Source organism: Mustela putorius, unplaced genomic scaffold (genome assembly GCF_011764305.1).
Source record: "Mustela putorius furo isolate JIRA1106 unplaced genomic scaffold, ASM1176430v1.1 tig00003909_pilon_pilon_pilon, whole genome shotgun sequence".
In the NCBI taxonomy this organism is placed as follows: domain Eukaryota; kingdom Metazoa; phylum Chordata; class Mammalia; order Carnivora; family Mustelidae; genus Mustela; species Mustela putorius.
In genome coordinates this window covers 19,620,169-19,639,021 of record NW_025422057.1, presented here as the reverse complement: position 1 = coordinate 19,639,021, position 18,853 = coordinate 19,620,169, and the positions used below count along the sequence as shown (strand labels likewise).

At 38.6% G+C, this 18,853-nt stretch overlaps 1 protein-coding gene across 5 annotated transcripts in view; it reads left to right on the top strand.

Moving 5' to 3' along the window:
* ADD3 (adducin 3) overlaps positions 1 to 18,853 on the top strand; it is a 124,228-nt gene that overhangs the window by 50,115 nt on the left and 55,260 nt on the right. The window contains exons 1-2 of one of the 5 annotated variants that reach the window (XM_013062110.2): positions 1,736 to 1,901; positions 3,420 to 3,528. The exons of 3 other annotated variants lie outside the window; for them this stretch is intronic. The gene's annotated coding sequence lies outside the window, so the exon portion shown is untranslated. Of the gene's footprint in view, positions 1 to 1,735; positions 1,902 to 3,419; positions 3,529 to 18,853 lie in introns of those variants that run through there. One more of the 5 variants, XM_004763876.3, reaches the window with a different exon arrangement.

Here is an 18,853-nt window from a genome sequence, read left to right as displayed (position 1 = left end):
AACCAAAACATCTTGATATGGGATTATTTGATTCTTCATATACTTGAGTAATGATGCCTAACCCATTCCTGCTAATTTCAACCCTAGTGTGACTTTTTGACCCTAAGATTTAAAAAGTAATATAATAAGCAGAATATTTTAAACAATTAAAATCTTATGCTCTGATTATTTATGATATGATATCATATGATAGGATTATTTACATATGATATCTTATGCTCTGATTATTATTTATGGAAGCACCCCTATATGCTTCATATGTGTCCACATATCTCAGGATGACTATTCTGTCCCCACTTTGTGTAGCCTAGATTACTCAGGCTAGAGACAGAAATGACATGCTAGATAGCTCGCTCTGCGGAGATTATATTCATTAGCCTAAGGTGAGAAATGGGGAAAGTACTGTTTTGAATAGCAAGCAGGTACCTCTCACCTCCCCATAGAGTAAACTGTCCTGTACCCCCAGTGAACCCTTTGACTTGATTGGTATGATAGGGAGAAGATAGAGAAATCTATTTCTAGGGATTCTTTAATTTATTCTCCATTCCTTCAAAGGCCCAAAGTTGAGAACCAGTGATCTAGTTTATTAGTATTCTGATACACTGTTCTTTGGTGTCATTTAGGAAACTTGAAAAATATTGATATCCAAGTCTTACCCCCAAGATCCTGATTTAAATGGTATGGGGTGCAGTCTGGGTACTGGAATTTTTTTTAATAAGCTCCTCATCAGATTCTGATTTGCTGTAAAAACTGTAAAGTTTGAAATCCACCGGCCTAGTCAGTAAAGCCAGAGAAAGTAGGCAAAGGGATTTTGAAAAGCTGTCTTTCCCAATTGTGAATAACGTAAGCTCCTTGTGGGCAGAAAACTTGTTCTCCGCTGTGTGCCTAACATGAATTGGTGTCTAGCACTTAGCAGGGACTGCCAGAATCCTTTCTGTAGAATGAAGGAGCTTGCTTAAGAATCAGTATCTTTTAAAGAATGAACCATTCAAGCATTAATACCTCGAAATAATCTGAATTAAATGAAATAGTGGTAAATTAGTGATGAAACAGATTAGACTTTCTATGTGCATGTGGAAGAAAAGCTGAAACAAGGTATTTATTAAAATAGCAATAAGCAGCCCTGCATGAATATGAAGTGCAAATATGTTTTTATTTTTCCCCTTAAGTCTGTTTGCACTTGAGATCACCCACTGGGACAAAGTGATTGCCCCACTGAGGCTAACTTCTACCATAAAACATTTCCTTGATTTAGTTAATTTTATCTTTTATCTCTTGAAAACGATTTTTTTCTTCTTGTCTGCATGTTTTTTGCTTTTCCTGTGTGTGTGTGTGTGTGTGTGTGTCTGTCTGTATGTGTTTGTGTTCAAATAAAAGCAGTACTGTCTCCTCCCTTCAGGAAACACCTTTTTTTTTTTTTCTATGTGATATAGTTTTTGTCATTTCCACTTTCATGTGGACTAAGAAGTCCTTCTTCTCCTGTGAAAAGGAAATTTCCCAGCTGTTCATAAATTGTGGAGCCTGCCGTGGGAGAGGGGAAGATCTCAGAAATGAGTTCCTTCTCTCTATTCCATATGTCCTTTTTTTTTTTTTTAAGAGTTTATTTATTTGACACAGAGAGACACAGCGAGAGGGAGAACACAAACAGGGGAGTGGGAGAGGGAGAAGCAGGCTTCCCCTGGAGCCTGATGCGGGCTCCATATGTCCTTTTATTGCTTTTTCTGTACAGCTTCTCTTTTCATTTCTAATATATACCATCTAATTGACAAGATGGTGACTATCTGGTGACTTCCCGAGATGGTTTGAGGGTTAACTCTGTTTTTTATAGTTAGACCGATGGTGATAGTACTTTGTGAGAACTGTGGCAACACTGCTTTGCTCTCCTCCAGTTGATTGAAAAGGTAAGATGGGATAATCGGAAGATTGAAAGGGGTATTATTTTGAAAGTGCTTTTTACAGTGTTTTCTTGGTTAGAATGCTCACCACTTCCTCTCTTCTGTAAACACACCCATTTGAGCATATCACAGTTTCCTTTGTTTTGAGCCTCTCTTATATGTAGGTAGAACTACCACTTTGAATATGATCTCTTGTTGATTTAAAGGGAGCACCTCTAATAAACATCTAAGTATCCAGCTAACTGACTTAACGTGACAGGAACGATCGGTCATGCTATTAAATTATTGTTGGTCCCACATGTCTTGCTGCTTTTGCTCATGCGACTTCTAATGCCTAGAACATGGTCTTGCTGCTTCTTTGCTTGACTTTTATTTTTTTAAATTATAATCTGTAAGTCACATGTTAGCTCCATTAAGGTGCCTGATGTTTATGAGTTTATGTAGTATCCTGCAAACGATAGAAAGGGAAATTCTGGATTTTTTAAGTTAACTTTGGCTACCGTAGAAACAGCTTTCAGAAATGAGAGACTAAGGATCATACATAGAAAAATGGACTTTTTAAGAGCCAACGTAGGTTTTGTCATTTTCGTTACAACCTGTTTCTTCAGCCAACACAGGTATTTAATTTGGGAACATCATGATTAAAGGTTATTCTTTGGACTCTCAAAATACTCCATAGGTTTACTGACACTTCATCAGGGCTATTTGAATTGGGTGTATTACACAGGCCTGGTCAAAGGCTGAGCATGTGCTGGAAATGAGAAGTGAAGGGAATAGAATTGGGGCTTGGGAACATTTGTGTTTTTTTAGATTGCTACTTCCTGTTCAGCTTAGGAGGGTCCTGTAATTTTGTTGTAGTTAAGGAGATAGTCTCTAAGCTTGACAGATCACAGCTGTATCCTGTACTTTGTGTGAAAATGCATTTGCTTTCTCTCCTGTTCATTTAATTTTTCTAATTTTCTAGTATATTAAAGTTTATTCTAGTGTTTCATGGAGGAAGAGGTTGGATATGTGCCCAGATAAGAATGTGAACAATAGTTAAATATTAGGTTATAGTTAGTGAATTAAACATGGGTGTGTGTGCTACAAAAACTGAATGACAAGGAGAAACCTCCTCTGAATAAATTTTTAAAAGAAGATCCCAAGAGCATTTGAATGTTTTAGACTAGTGCTATAATTGAAGTGGCAGTTTTATATTTTTATAAACCACATAATTCCTTTACAAAGAATTAAATACTTGTTCTATATTCTAACCATCCCACAGTTTTACTCTCAAAGTTTTAGAACCTCAGGATGTTATTTCTTTCATCTAACCATCTTAATCTTAATCATCTTTGATTGCCACTGGAACAATATTACCCAGAGCTCCTTCCTTCCTTGAAATTTTATACTCTAGTGTCTCTTTTAGTTTAGTACACTAGTAGGTTATGTACATTAGCACTACTTCATTTTTGACATTGGTCAGACAGATTCAAAATGTTTTTGACATCTCAGTTGAAGTGTAATGTTTCATTGATGATACAGAGGAATGATAACATGTTCCATAGAAGAGAGGATTCCAACTTGAACGTTCTCTCCTGAGCAGCAACTTAACTTTGATGGAGTGGAAAAACTACTGGCCTGAAGTCAGGAGGTAAGTGCTTTGTGTGACCTTAGGTAGTGACCTTAGGGACCTCTGAATTCTCAAAAGTGCAAAGAGAGAATTGGACTAGATGACCTTTTAAGGTCTTTCCAGCATTTTTGCTATTCATGGAGCCCGAGGTCTGTTAGCACAAAATGCAATTGTCTCTATTAGTGTCCATTACTCTCAAAGATGTATTATATATTGGGGTGCCTGGGTGGCTCAGTGGGTTAAAGTCTCTGCCTTCAGCTCGGGTCATGATCCCAGGGTCTTGGGATGGAGCCCCGCATCAGGCTCTCTGCTTAGCAGGGAGCCTGCTTCCCCCTCTCTCTCTGCCTGACTCTCTGCCCACCTGTGATCTGACAAGTAAACAAATAAAAAATCTTTAAAAAAACAACAACGACGTACTATATAATATGAGCGATAAAAAGAAAATGAAGCCAAGGGCACCTGGCTGGCCCAGTTGGTTGGGTGTCCGGCTTTTGATTTCAGCTTGGGTAATGATCTCAGGCTCCTGAGATCCAGCCCCAAGTTGGGTTCCTTGCTCAGCACAGTCTCTTGAGATTCTTTCCCCACCCTCCTCCCCACTCTCCCTCTGTTCTTCTCCCCCCATCCCCACTTGCACAATCCCTTTCTAAAATAAATAAATCATTTAAAAAAAAAAAAAAAGGTGGAAGCCATATTGTTCCAGATGGTGGGGCTCATCACACAAAGCCACATACTGTAGCCAGGGTAGATGCAGGTAGTGTTGATGGCTTCCTAATAGTGTAGATAGTGAACAGGGGCTTATGAGCTGACTTACTCAGTGACACTTTTATTGGTGTAGTACCATCTAGAAAAGGATTGTACTTTTTTTCCTCTTGCTGCTGGTTGGTCTTGGAGAGGTCTAAGTGAGGGAACTGAGTAGACTCAAGCCTTTGGGAACTTAGAATGAGAACATCTTTAAAGAACTACTTTTGTAAGGAAGGAAGCAAATTGGTATTATATTTCACAGAGTTGGTCTACAGGGCACATAAAAGCAAGTACATAGATGGAATACAAGTGCTTGTAGAGGAAAAATACCCATTTGCTTAAAGACCTTCCATAACAAATAGAATGGCTAATGAGGGATTAACTATTTGCTTTTGCTTTTGCATGGTTCATGTTTATCTAGGTGTATAATCACCCATGTAAATGGATGTAAAAGTCTGTGATACTTTTCTTCAGCAGGCTCACCATACAATGTTAGCATTGTACGAAATCTTTGATATTCCATTCAGTCTTCTCATTGTAGTTGAGGAAACTGAGGGCCAGAAAGACTGAGTACCTTGGCCAAAATAATGTTGTGAGGTAGAATGAGAGTTAGAACTAGAACTGGAACCCAGTTCTGCTTACTCTTAGGTTTTTTATTATTGAGAATTCATACCTATTCTTTATATATTTGAAAGTATGAAGTGTACCACAAAAATTTTCAAAATAGTAAGCAATTTTTGTAAGTTAGTAAATGAGACTTAATTTTCCACTTTTTTTTTTCTGGGAATCCTTCCCCTGAGCCTTTGCTCTTTTTTTTTTTTTTTTTTAAGATTTTATTTATTTATTTGACAGAGATCACAAGTAGAGGGAGAGGCAGGCAGAGAGAGAGATAGAGGGAAGCAGGCTCCCTGCTGAGCAGAGAGCCCGATGCGGGACTTGATCCCAGGACCCTGAGATCATGACCTGAGCCAAAGGCAGCGGCTTAACCCACTGAGCCACTCAGGCACCCTGAGCCTTTGCTCTTAAGTCGCATTCTGCCAACAGATGGATTTTCATGTCACATTCTTTATCAGATTCTTGGACTATGAGATAAAACAGTGCTGAACAAAAGTAATATAACATAAATGTATGTTTCTGTGCAGTAAGAATCCAGAAAATTCTTACGATAGGGCAGGAGTGTGTAACACTGAAATATGTTGGTTTTATTTTATTTTATTTTATTTGAGAGAGAGCACGCGAGAGAGCACGCATGCGCGCGGGCACAAGTGCGGGCACAAGTGCTGGCACAAACGGGGGAGTGGGAGAAGCAGGCTCCCTGCTGAGCAGGAAGCCGAACCCAGGGTTCAGCCCCAGGAGTCCAAAGTCGAAGGCTGATTCCCAATCCACTGAGCCACCCAGGTGCCCCATGTGGTGGTTTCAAATAGGAATTTCAGAATCTTAACGTAGCAGAGAGCATGTGGTGGGTGGGATAGAATTCCTGATTAATTGTGCATTAGTAATTACAGGTTTTGCTTTTATTTTACATAATGACTTAGTTTTGTTTTGTTTTTTTTTTTTTTTAAGATTTTATGTATTTATTTGACAGAGATTACAAGTAGGCAGAGAGGCAGGCAGAGAAAGTGGGTGGGGGGAGCGCCAGGGAGTAGGCCCCCCGCTGAGCAGAGAGAGGAATGCAGGGCTCAATCCCAGGACCTTGAGATCACCACCTGAGCGGAAGGCAGAGGCTCAACCCACTGAGCCACCCAGGCGCCCCAATGACTTAGTTTTGAACTAAGTTTTGAACTTAGTTTTGAACTAGTTTTGATTGTGAGGCCTAATTTATATTTAAATGTATTGGGGAATGTTTCTACTCACTGAAAAACAGCGCATTCTGAAAATGGGAGAAGCTTTTGAGTAGGTCAGACAATGGAATGTGTTAATACTTAACATTGCTGTGGACCGGTATTTGAACATTGTGATCATCTCAGCTATACTGTACGTTTCAGTCTGTTCTCTCTATTGTTAATGTGAAGAAGTGTAGTACGTAGTGTACTGATTTGAGACCTAAATTCTGTTTGAGAATCTCTCAATTTATTCCTCCCTGCTGAATAGTTAAAATTATATGGGTTACTTAATTTGTTCTTTTTTTATAGGAATTATACAATTCAGCATGTGTGAGAGAGCTTGGATTACTTCTTAAAGAGTTCAGGTTAGGAAAATGCTGTGGATTTAAGTTTTTCCAGAAAGCTAACCTAGCCAACAAAAAAGGTAGCATTAAATTATAAGTTCTTGTTACAGAAGAAAAGGAAAACTCTCTCTCTCGTAGACTATTTTGATTTTTTTTTTTTTAGGTAAACTACTAAATATAAGTTTAATAGACTTATGGAAAAGTACACAAATTATAAGCTAGAGCTTGACAGGTGTGTTCAAATGAACACACTGTATAATATCACCTAGATCAAGACATGGAACACCCTGATGTGCCTCCCTTCTTGGGCATTATCTCCTCCTGGCATGGTAGCTGTAATCTTGGCACACCTCATAGGTTAGTGTTGTCTGCTTTTGAGTATTATATAAATTAAATCAATCAGTATCTGCTCTTTTGTATCTGGCAGCTTTTGCTCAACATTTTTTTTCTGTGAAATTCATCCATGTTTTTGCAATCATAGCAATAGTTTATCTGATTATTGTGCATATTCCTTGTTATGAATGTACAATAATCTGTCCCTTTTTGTGGATGGTCATTCAGATGTTTCTCATTTTGGGCTGTTAAAAAATTAATTCTGGGGGTGCCTGGGTGGCTCAGCTGGGTAAATGTCTGCCTTCTGCTCAGGCATGATGTCAGAGTCCTGGGATCTAGCCCTAAGCCCTGTGTCCCCATTTGGGACTCCTGCTCAGAGGAGAGGTTGTTTCTCCCTCTCCCTTTGCCCCTCCCTGCCACTCATGCTTGCTATCTCTCTCTCAAATAAATGAAATCTTTTTTTTTTAATTTTGCTATGAATATTTTTAGTATTCTTTATATATGTATACACACAAACACACACACACATATATATATATTTGTGTGTGTGTGTGTGTGTGTGTGTGTGTATGCATTTGTTGAATGTATTCCTGGGAGAGGTGTAGCTAGATTACAGGGCATGTGTGTGTCCAACTTTCGTAGATAATGCTAAAAAACTTTCCAAAATAATCGTACTAATTGACATAAGGATTTGTATTGTTGAAGAGTTCCAGATGCTCTACATCCTTGCCAATACATGGTATTAACAATTTTTTGTTTTTGTTTTCATATTAACCATACTGATAGGTAGATAGCATATCTCCTCATGGTTTTAATTTTTATTTCCCCAATGACTAATGATGACGGGCATTTCATTCATTTATTGGTCATTTGGACATTCTCTTTTGGGAAGTACCTGCTTAGCTCTTTTACTAATAAACAGATCAGGTTGTCTTTTTTTTTGGTGATATTTAAAATATATTCTGGGGGGCGCCCGGGTGGCTCAGTGGGTTAAGCCTCTGCCTTCGGCTCAGGTCATGATCCCAGGGTCCCGGATCAAGCCCCCCATTAGGCTCTCTGCTCAGCAGGGAGCCTGCTTCCTCTTCTCTCTCTCTCTGCCTGCCTCTCTGCCTACTCGTGATCTCTCTCTCTGTCAAATAAATAAAATCTTAAAATATATATATACACTATGGAGTATTATGCCTCCATCAGAAAGGACGAATACCCAACTTTTGTAGCAACATGGACACGACTGGAAGAGATTATGCTGAAATAAGTCAAGCAGAGAGAGTCAATTATCATATGGTTTCACTTATTTGTGGAGCATAACAAATAGCATGGAGGACATGGGGAGATAGAGAGGAGAAGGGAGTTGGGGGGAAATTGGAGGGGGAGGTGAACCATGAGAGACTATGGGCTCTGAAAAATAATCTGAGTGTTTTGAAGGGGCCGGGGGTGGGAGGTCGGGGTACCAGGTGGTGGGTATTACAGAGTGCACGGATTGCATGGAGCACTGGGTGTGGTACAAAAACAATGACTACTGTTAAATAAATTAAAAAAAAAATAAATAGCAGCTTAATATATATATGTGTGTGTGTGTGTGTGTGTGTGTGTGTGTGTGTGTGTGTGTGTATTCTGGATAATCATTTATCAGATTGAAGTTTTATCACTCTAAAGTCAATAGTTTTTTCTCCCCTTCTGAACAATCCAAGGATCTTAAAACACTTTAACTCTCATTCTCCATTTCCATCTTATGTGATATTACTGATCAGGATTTTAGTTCCACTTTTTTAACCTTCTACATTTGTTATTACTATTATTTTATATGGTATTTTTTAAATTACTCACTTGTATACCATTTTCTTTCCTCTTCCATTTCCATTCCTCTAATTTAAAATTATCTGAAATTCATCCTTCAAAAGTTTCTTTAATGAATTTATAGAACTCTTTAGTGAGACAGGTTTGTTTTTGTTTTTGTTTTTACTTTTGATAGTTCTGTTTGATTTACAGTTCTCGGCTGACTGTTATCCTCTCTCAGCACTATTATTTCTATGTCTTATGACTTTTTTTCTTTTGAAGTCTACTGCAAATGTAATTAACAGTCCTTTGTAGGTGATTTGTCTCTGAAGTTTCTAGCCATGATTTCCTCAAATACGACCTCTTCCCTATTGTTTCCTCTTTAGAAACTCCGGTATGTATGTTGGACCTCTTTGCTCTCTGTTTCTTTCTTTCTTTTTTAAAGATTTTATTTATTTATTTGTCAGAGAGAGAGCACAAGCAGCAGAGTGGCAGGCAGAGGCAGAGAGAGAAGCAGGATCCCTACCAGACAAGGAGCCCAATGCAGGACTTGATCCCAGGACCCTGGGATCATGACCCCAGCCGAAGGCAGCGGCTTAACTGACTGAGCCACCCAGGCGCCCCTGCTCTCTGTTTCTTAGTCTCTCTTTTACACATTCTATTTCTTTGTCTCTCTGCCATTCTGACTAGTTTTTTCAAATTTAGATTCCAGTTTATCCTTTCTGTGTGGGTCTAGTCTACTCTGTTTAATCCATTCACTAAGTTTTTTTCCATTATTCTCTAGTTTTTCAGCTCTGTTGATCTTCCTTTATAACATCTTGTTTCTCGTGCTTCCAGTTCTATCTTTAAGGATTTTGAACATTGTGAAAAAAACTTATATTCTGTGTCTTAGTTTTCCGTTGTCTGCAGTTCTTAGAGGGAGGTATCAAATTCTGTTCTCTGTTGTTTCTGCTGATTTTTGCTTAATGTGGCTTGTGACTCATGTGCTTTGTAATTTTGAATTAACTTGGCAGAATTTTATCTGTGGAAATCATTAGGCGGTCTGTTTTGAGAGCACCTTTCTCCAGACATAATTTATGTTCCCTTTTTGTGGGGGATCAGGAGTGCTACCAACCTAAGGCCACTTTATGTTACTCTCTTGGCTTAAGACGTTTTGGACCATATTTTGTGTGTGTGTGTGTGTGTGTGTATTTTGTGCATCTGTGTGTGGTTGTTTGTTGTTTCGTTTTGTTTTTGTCTCTCTGTGTGTGCGCTTTTTAATTCCTTCTGTTGGTGGTTAGATTTTTTGGTCTGCCTTTTACCTGAGGGTATTACGCTTTAAGATTCTGGATTTATCTGTATGTGTATGGTAGGGGTCTGTAACAACTCCCTGCCTTGTAGGAAGAACTCTCCACCCCCGTAACTTATGACTTGAGGAAAATCTGCTTTCTAATTTAGCAGTTTTTCCTTCACAACATTGAGCTCATCATCTTCAGAAAACCAAGCAACTTTTATTTTTTTTTTTCTGATCTTACTCATCTTAATAAATTGACTATGATTATGATTAGGATTCCTTCATAAATTTCAAGCACTCTAGTTATTTTGGAAATTACTGAAATAAAAGTATTTCCATGAGTATTTCCTAATAATGGTATGGTCTCTATAATGGCTTTATATTGAGAAAGATTTGCATGTTTAGATTCCTCTTTTGAGTCCTAGCTACAAATCTTCGTTTTTAAACCAATGATCCAAAACGCTAAAGCTGCAGCTGGTTGCTGTGTTCTGACGATACTGAAAACATTGGTCTAGGTGCACTGATTGCTTACTGATTTATCAGGTGCATCTTGACCTTTGTGTCATAGCAAAGGCAAACACTTGTTGAATGCACAATGTCCTTTTTTCCAATTCCTGTAAGAAGGTATTAATGCTTACAGGAATGAACAGATTGGATTAATGTAGTAAATTATCTGCAAAAGCTTTGAAATATATCTTTTTTTTTTAAAGCTTTCATTTCTGGGGGTGTAACAAAGGTAATTACTGTTTAAACTTGAATTTGAAGAAGGTAATTTGCTTCTGGCAGAAGGTTTTTCCAAACTCCTTTCTGTAGTTTCCAGGCACATGATTGAAAAATATAGTAGTGAATGTGTATTATCTTATGGCTTCCAGGTTTTTTTAAGCTTAAAAGTAACTCCAAAGTACTGGTTTGGGCCTTCTTTCTTCCCTCTCCCTCCTTTTTATTTAAAACACCGTATCATTTATTATATTGGGCCAGCAGGAATCAGTTTAAAGGGGTTGAGAGCTGTTTTAGATTAATGACTTGGCAACTTGGAAATCGCCCACAGGAGTCACAGTCCTGCTTGTCTTGGAGTGAGTTTTAAAAACTCAGCCATTAAGAATTGTTTCCATAAGCTGCCAAATTGAAAGTTGGAGTGAAGAAAAACCTTAGACTGATTCACACACCCCAACATTCTTGTCAGTGTGCTTTATGGGGATCTTGTTATTTGAAGGATGGCATAGTCGACAGGATGAAAAGCTTTGTCGTGACAATCAATAAATAATGCAACTCTGGGTTTACATAGACTTCATATTGCTTTCCTCACAGTTCTCGATTTTTCATTTTCATATAAGGTATTCTCTTTTGTTTCATATTTTTTCAAGTGATAGCCATTTATTACATCCTAACTTTCTATATTGGAAAACCCCTCCTTTTTCTTTTTCCCACTTGTAGGATTGCACAGCAGCCTTTCAGTTAAACAAAATCAAAGTTGTTCACTTGTTCAGTGTTCCACCCCCTTGAAGTAAGCCACATAGCTCCCTGTGGGCGTGCCAGGCCTTATGCGGCTGCCATAGTTACTTGATCCTCATCTCCTGTCACTCTTGGCTCTTTCAGGATGTCTCTTCATCTGCTTTCTTAGCTCCGCCTTTGCCCTCCTCCACCCAGTTTTTGTACTGCTCTAGTCACCTCCTTTCTCAAAGGCTCAGGAGCAGTTCTCATGAGGTTTTTTGTTGTTGCTGTGTTCCTTTTCTCTAAGTAGTCTGAGAAAGTTATTTATATACTGTCTAAAGGTATGTGTTTCACTGAGAAATTCCTACTGCAGGATCAAACCTCTCAGTCTTAACATTTTGCAATAGGTTTGGTTTTTTTTTTCTTCTTTGTCAAGAGCTTAGTATTATAGGTGTGAGTTCATGAATATAAAGTACACATGGCTCTTGCCTCCCAGTATAATGTGTTAAACACAGAGAAGATTACTATCTAAAAGAACCTAGCAATCTTTAAAGTCACATAATATAAATAATCCTACTTTGATTTCTCCGTTTTAGGTATTTTTCACTTAGGTTGTCACATAGTGTGTGCTGTAACTAATGATCCTCATTTATTCATAAAAATGGAAGATTTGTTCTTTATGTGTACTTTCATGTGGAAACCTGTCTTAAATGTTAACCTTAAGTCATTTTCACAATGATAGTAATCTGATCAAAATGGGTGATCTATTCTTAGAAATTTAATGTGGCATTCCTTTTATTTTTGTCAGATTAGCCCACAAAAATAACCTTTCTCATATGTATCAACATCTTTCTGAGCCTTGAACTTGAAAATTGAGGTGACTTACACAGTGCTTGTCATTAGTTGTGTTTTTCTTTTTTCTTTCCAGCCCTCCAATTAAATCTACTGTCCTTGTACTTGATACCCTTAAGGATTTGAGCCCATAGATTAATGGTATACCTGTTCCAGGTTGACTGTGTTTTTGCATATTCACTTTCGTATTAACCTGTAACATTCTTATTCCTTTTTCCATGAGGATGTGGTGGCAGAACACAGACTGGCTTCAAAATAATTGGTCTTAATTATTTCTAAATCATGGTTAGTACAGAACAAACATTATTGCAAGAAAGGATATAAGTGGCTTTTGATATTCTTTTCTTAGTGTACAAGTCAGAAGATTAGAATGAAAGCAAGAGCTCATGACACAAAACTGTATGGCTTGCTAGTAGATTGTAGGGTTCCTGTAGTTTAAATTATACAAACCACTGTAGGTTGTTAATTAGTGACAATTTTTATTTCCCTTGTATATTAGTTGCCATTTGTGATACTTTTGTTTAAAATAGAGCCATGTGTTGGAGTCCCAGGGTGGTTCAGTTGGTTAAGCATCCAAACCCTCCATTTCAGCTCAGGTCATAATCTCAGGGTCATGAGATAAAGCCATGTGTTGGCTTAAGATTCTCTCTCTCCTCCCTTGGACCTTCCTATTCACTCTTACGCTCTTTCTAAAAATAAATTTAGAAAATAAAGCCACAGGTGCCTGGGTGGCTCAGTGGGTTAAAGCCTCTGCCTTCAGCTCAGGTCATGATCCCAGAGTCCTGGGATTGAGCCCTACATGGCTCTCTGCTCTGCAGGGAGCCCGCTTCCTCCTCCTCTCTTTCTCTCTGCCTACTTGTGATCACTGTCAAATAAATAAATAAAATCTTAAAAAAAAAAAAAAGACACATGTTTTTAAAATAAAGCCACATGTTTAAATACAAGTTTAAGAAGCATATTGTCTCTTCATATCTTTGTGCCAGAGTTGTACATCATCCCCCCTCCCCAGACCATTAAAGACCAAGCTCACATGTAACTTCCTCGGATTCAAATTGGCTCTTTCCTCCAAGTCAATAAGTATGTCTGTTATAACACACTAACACAGTGGGCTAATATAATTGCTTAAGAAGCTATCTCTCCCTTTTTCCTTCTCTGGTCCACAAGTTGCTAGTGTTCTAGGATCAGGGATGATGTTTCATTCTCCACTGTATTGTCCTCAGCTGTAGCACATGATAGGTGTTGAATGAATTATTGTCAAAAGAATAAATGAATTTAACCGGAAGTGGAAAGATTTATTGATGAATCGACTTAACCAACTTCAAATTTAAAGATAAGTTTTTAAAATCTAAAATCATAAATTTGGCACAGAACAAGTTGATATTCTCCAACTAGAGTAATAGTACTTGGGGGCAGAAAGTAGGAAGCAGAAAGTAGGCCAGTTTTGTGTATGTGTGTTTGTTTTTTTAAAGATTTTATTTATTTATTTGAGAGCAAGAGAGAGTACAAGCAGGTAGAGGGGCAGAGGGAGAGGGAGAAAGCAGACTCTCTGCCGAGCAGGGAGCCCAACTCAGGGCTCAGTCCCAGGAACCTAAGATCTTGACTTGAGCCAAAGGCAGATGTCCAACTGACTGAGCCCCCCAGGAGTCCCTCATTTTTGTCTTGATTAAACCTTCTATCATACTACCAGTTTGCCTAAGAGAATGGAAAGGTGGCAAATCTACCAACTCTCCACAGATACTTTCACAAAGGGCAGGTGGAACTGGAGGAGAATATTTCTAAACCTGTCTCCTACCCTGTTTTATGGTAGTATTTGGGAGATTTGGAACTTTGTTTTACAGGACAGGAGGTGTTCTTGTAATGAATAGGGAGCATGTGTTCCAGAGCTTGATCTGAGAGGAGATCGTTAGTCCTTTACATCATGTGATTTGTCAGCTTGGCCACCTACCTATCTTATAGCAGTGTTTGAAGCTAAGTACTTGAAGAAATTTTTTTGGATGAGAATACTTAAATTTCCAAAGAGTAAGAAAGAAGGCTCTTTTAAATTGGGTAAATTATTTGAAATAAGAAACATTTTTTTCAACTAAAGAGATTTTTTCCCTCATATTTAGAAAAAGCAATTTAAAAATGCCTACATTGGTCCCCCACGTCCTTGGATGGAGCAAATTAAAGCAACAGTAGTATTTTTAACAAATTGCAGAGGCACCTGAATGGCTTATTTGGTTAAGCATCCAACTCTTGATTTCAGCTCGGGTCATGATCTTGAGCCCCGCATTAGGCTCTGTGCTCAGTGCAGAGTCTTGAGATTCCCTTTGTTCCTGTGCCCCTCCCTCTGCTCATGCATGTTCTCTCACTCTCTCTCAATAAATAAGTAAATTAATTAAATCTTAAAAAAAAAATTGTGTATGTCATGAATGTCTATGTCATGTGACCATAATGTATTTACATTTACTTGTTTTCTGTTCCTTTTTCTTTGGGGGGCTTTTCCCCAAAGCAGAAATTATTTGTGAGTGTGTTTTTTAATAGCACATAAATATTTATTCTTCACTTTTTAATGTTTCTTTATCCCCTGTGTAGCCTTTGTATTCCTCTAAGAGGTGGTTAATAAAATGCATTGTTTTTGGTAGTATTGTGCCATGGGAGAGTCAAAGCCACATGCTGTTTCTTCACTTAGTTTGGCAACTTTCAGATACAATACAAGCTCACTACTTTGGTTAATTTTTGTTTTAAATGGGGATCCTGTCAACTTTAGACCTAATGATTTACTGAATTTCTGCATCAGCTTTATTAGGCTTAACTTGCAATCTTTGTGTAGGTTATGTTGCATACATTTTTTTTTATCCAACAAAAACCCTTATTTTGAACATTAATCATATTTCACTTACTTCCAGCCTTTCCTTTTCTGTAACTGCTTAATCTTTAAATGTTGGATTACCGTTTTTAACAAATAATCATCTATCAGATATTAAATGGGCAAAGGATATTATTCATTTACCATCCATAATATTTTTTGAATTTTCCCTATGCTAGGTGCTGAGGGGCCCTGCCTGCCAGTTGCTCAGCAGCATGTGTGAGAGCTATACTGGCAAACAGAAAATTGTGAGTCAATGTAATGCGTGCTAGGTTGGAGGTAAGCCAGAGGGCTGTGGCACTTGAGGCTTTGAACTTCAACATGGAGGCCTTCCTTCACAAATCCATCTTTGCAAGGGAAGCAAAACCAGGATTTTCCTAAATGGGAAATTATAGAATATAGCCAGATGCCTGCAGACAAGAGTTGAATTTCACCAACTTGGCAGGGCTCTCTTTATCTTCTGAAGCATGAATACCATGGTTGGCATTTTTATCAAGGAGTTACCCATGTTGTATTTATTATTTCTGAGAACAGTTGGTTTGGTGGGGGGAAGCCGGAAGAGTAAGAACTATGATTTTGCACTGCTGCAGTTCTAGGGCCATCTCTGACTTAGGTTTCATAACTCTAGGATGGCAGACTATTCCATGGAGTTGAGTCCTACATAAAACTCACACTCCTCTTAATTGTTTCAGCTTTGGTGTTTGTGTTTTTGTTTTTGTTTTTGTTTTTCTTTCCCAGGCCTTTTTTCTCCCCTTGAGTTTTGCTCCCTCAGCTGAATCTCTTGTGCCACTTCGTTGTCCCTCCCCTTTTTGGGTTCTCTTAAACCCAGAGCCTGCCCACACCTTTGTAAAATTGGCCTATTATGAAAATCACGTGTAATGAAAAATCACTTCTCTACTTTATCTCCATTGCCAGGAGTTGTGTGACTTTACATGCTTAACCTCTTGGAGCCTCCATTTTCTCATCTATAAAAGGAACCTTATAGTACTGCCTGATGGAGTTGTTGTGGGTGGTACACAGGATAGGTATTTAAAGCACATAGTGGTTTGAATTATTCCAGTGGCACTCTAACGGCTTGGCAGGAGTTACTTCTCCAAGAACACAAGAATTTGCACATAGTTGACTTTTTAAAAATTTTTTTAGACTTATTTATTTATTTTAAATTTTATTTTACTTTTTTTCAGTGTTCCAAAATTCATAATTATTTTTTATTTGACAGAGGGAGAGAGAGAGAGAGACGTTGAGAACAGGAACACAAGCAGCAGGGGGAGTGGGAGAGGGAGAAGGAGAAGCAGACTTCCTGATGAGCAGGGAGCCCAACGCAGAGCTCTATCCCAGAACCATGGGATCATAACCTGAGCTGAAGGCAGACACCCAGGCAACCCAACTTTTAGTCTCTTTAATTTCATCCCCTGTGATCCTTTCCCTTCCCCCCACTTTTCTGGCACTTTGCTTTCCTTTTTGGTAAGTGTTTAGATTTAGTGGGGTTTTTTGTTGTTGTTGTTGTTTTTGCTACTTTGATCATAACTGAGTAGCCATCACCCAGGCATATCCATCAGCAGCACTTACAGACAGTTTCCATGTGCTATGCATTGGAATACAAAGATGCTCCCATTTAAAAAAGGGAAACTAATGGAAGCAGCCATCTGGTGTGAGTTCTGTAATGCTGTTATTTAAAGCATAATGGAAACACAGGATGAAGAAGCTTTAATTTTGTCCTGAGTAGATTAGGAAAGTAGGTTAGATTTTAACTTGGCCTTGAATTCTCACTTGGTGGTATAAAGGAAGATCACGCTAGGCAAAGGGAGCTCTTTATACAAAGACTGGTAGAGATATAAGTGTATTTGGTGTGAGTAGTCACCACAAAGTTAAAAGTCTATGTTTCCCTCCTCCACCACTCCAATTCTGTCATAGTAAAAAAGCAAAGAGAAAACAAATAGACTTTTTTTTTTCCTGGACATGAAAGATTGCTTGCCTGTGGAGTGAATAAAGAGTTATGCTTTATTTGCTATTTTTATTTTGAGTATGTGAAATGAGAGCAAACATAGTTTTGAAGCACAAAAGCTTCAAAGCAGTATGTGAATAGGCATATACTTGAACTATGCCCAGAACTGTTGATTTTGCTTCCACTTCTTGTGTTTCCTTCTTTTGATCACTTACTACAAGCCAGGCATTTTACAAAGGTTATCTCTTTTAAGCCGTAGAACTTTTATGAATTAAGATTTTCCTTGTTTTATATAAGACAAAACTAAGACTCAAAGGGAGTATAAAAAACCAAAACCAAGGAACTTTCTTAAGATGTATAGCCTGTAAGTGACAGCTCTTCCTCTGAGCCAGCATTCTCTCCCAAGCTTCTGTTCTGCTCATCCTAAAGCCAAGTGTAGAGCTGCTGCCTAAGAACCTGAGTCTGGTCCCAACCAATAAATCACTGACCAGCTGGCTGAATGGTACAGGCAGCCAAAACTTCTGAAGTTTTGCTTCCTTCACCTAAGAGGTGGAGTAATTGAGTCTACATTGGAGCAGATGAGTCTACACTTTCTTTTAACTTTATAATTTCTTCTTAGGCTCCTTCCATCTGTTTCATTCATGCCTCATCACTTTATACAACCAAGTTATATGACGTAGTGGGGAATGTTGTAACGCAGAGGTTGCAAAGGCATGACTATTTAGAGTTGTTTAAAATCAACTTTTTTAAAAAAAACATTTATTTATTTTAGAAAGAGAGCATATGTGGGGGTGGACTGCAGAGGGACGGGGAGTGAGAGAGTCTCAAGCAGGCTCCCTGCTGATCGCTGATCACGGGACCTGTTGTAAGGGCTTGATGTCATGACCTAAGATGAAATCAGAATTTGGATGCTTAGTTGACTGAGCCACCCAAGCGCCCCTAAAGTCACTTTAAAATCAAAGTAATGATTGCCTCTGAGGAAATGAAAGAGGGGATTGTCTGGGGAGAGGCATGAGGGAACTTTCTGTGGTGAAGAAAATGTTCTGTATTTTTTTTGACAGAGAGAGATCACAATTAGGCAGAGGCAGGTAGAGATGGGGGGGAAGCAGGCTCCCTGCTGAGCAGAGAGCCCGATGCGTGATGATCCCTGGGATCATGACCTGAGCCAAAGGCAGAGGCTTTAACCCACTGAGCCACCCAGGCGTCCCTGTTCTTTATTTTGATAGGCGTTTGTACAAGTATAAACTTAAATTTCTCCATTTCTTTGTATGTAAATTTTGTATCAAAAGAAAAAAGCCATAAGCAAATATTGAACTCTGGGTAATGATAAGCATGCTGAAGTATTGGGGAATGTATATGGATGTCTGTCACTTCAAAATGTACCAAAAATAACATAGGTTAATGAATGGATAGAGGAATGGGTAGATGAGATATGTGATAAAATAAGTATAGTAGAGTGTTAATGGTAAAATCTAGACAAGGCTTGTGTAGTGCTTACTCATATTCTTTCAAATTTGCTATAAATTTGAAAATCTAAATAAAATAACAAAATATTAAAATATTGTCAGAATGGGGAAATCACTTTTAAAATGAGTCAACAGGGGCGCCTGGTGGCTTAGTGGGTTAAACCTCTGCCTTCGGCTTGGGTCATGATCTAGGGGTCCTGGGATCGAGCCCCATATTGGGCTCTCTGCTCAGCAGGGAGCCTGCTTCCCCTCCCTCCCCTCCTTGCCCCCCCCACTTGTGATGTCTCTCTCTGTCAAATGCGTAAATGAAATCTTGAAATAAAATGAGTCAACAGTTTCGTATCAGTAGTCCCCTCCTCACTTGAAGAGTCTTTTTTTTACACCACCGCAGGCTCTAGTTGGACTACCATGAATTTAACCTGATTTAAACAGCTCAGAGAGACCTTTTCTTTCCTTTGCTGATCCTGTAGATGGAGAGGTTCCTTCCCATAGACATTTCAGGTTAGTCTTAATG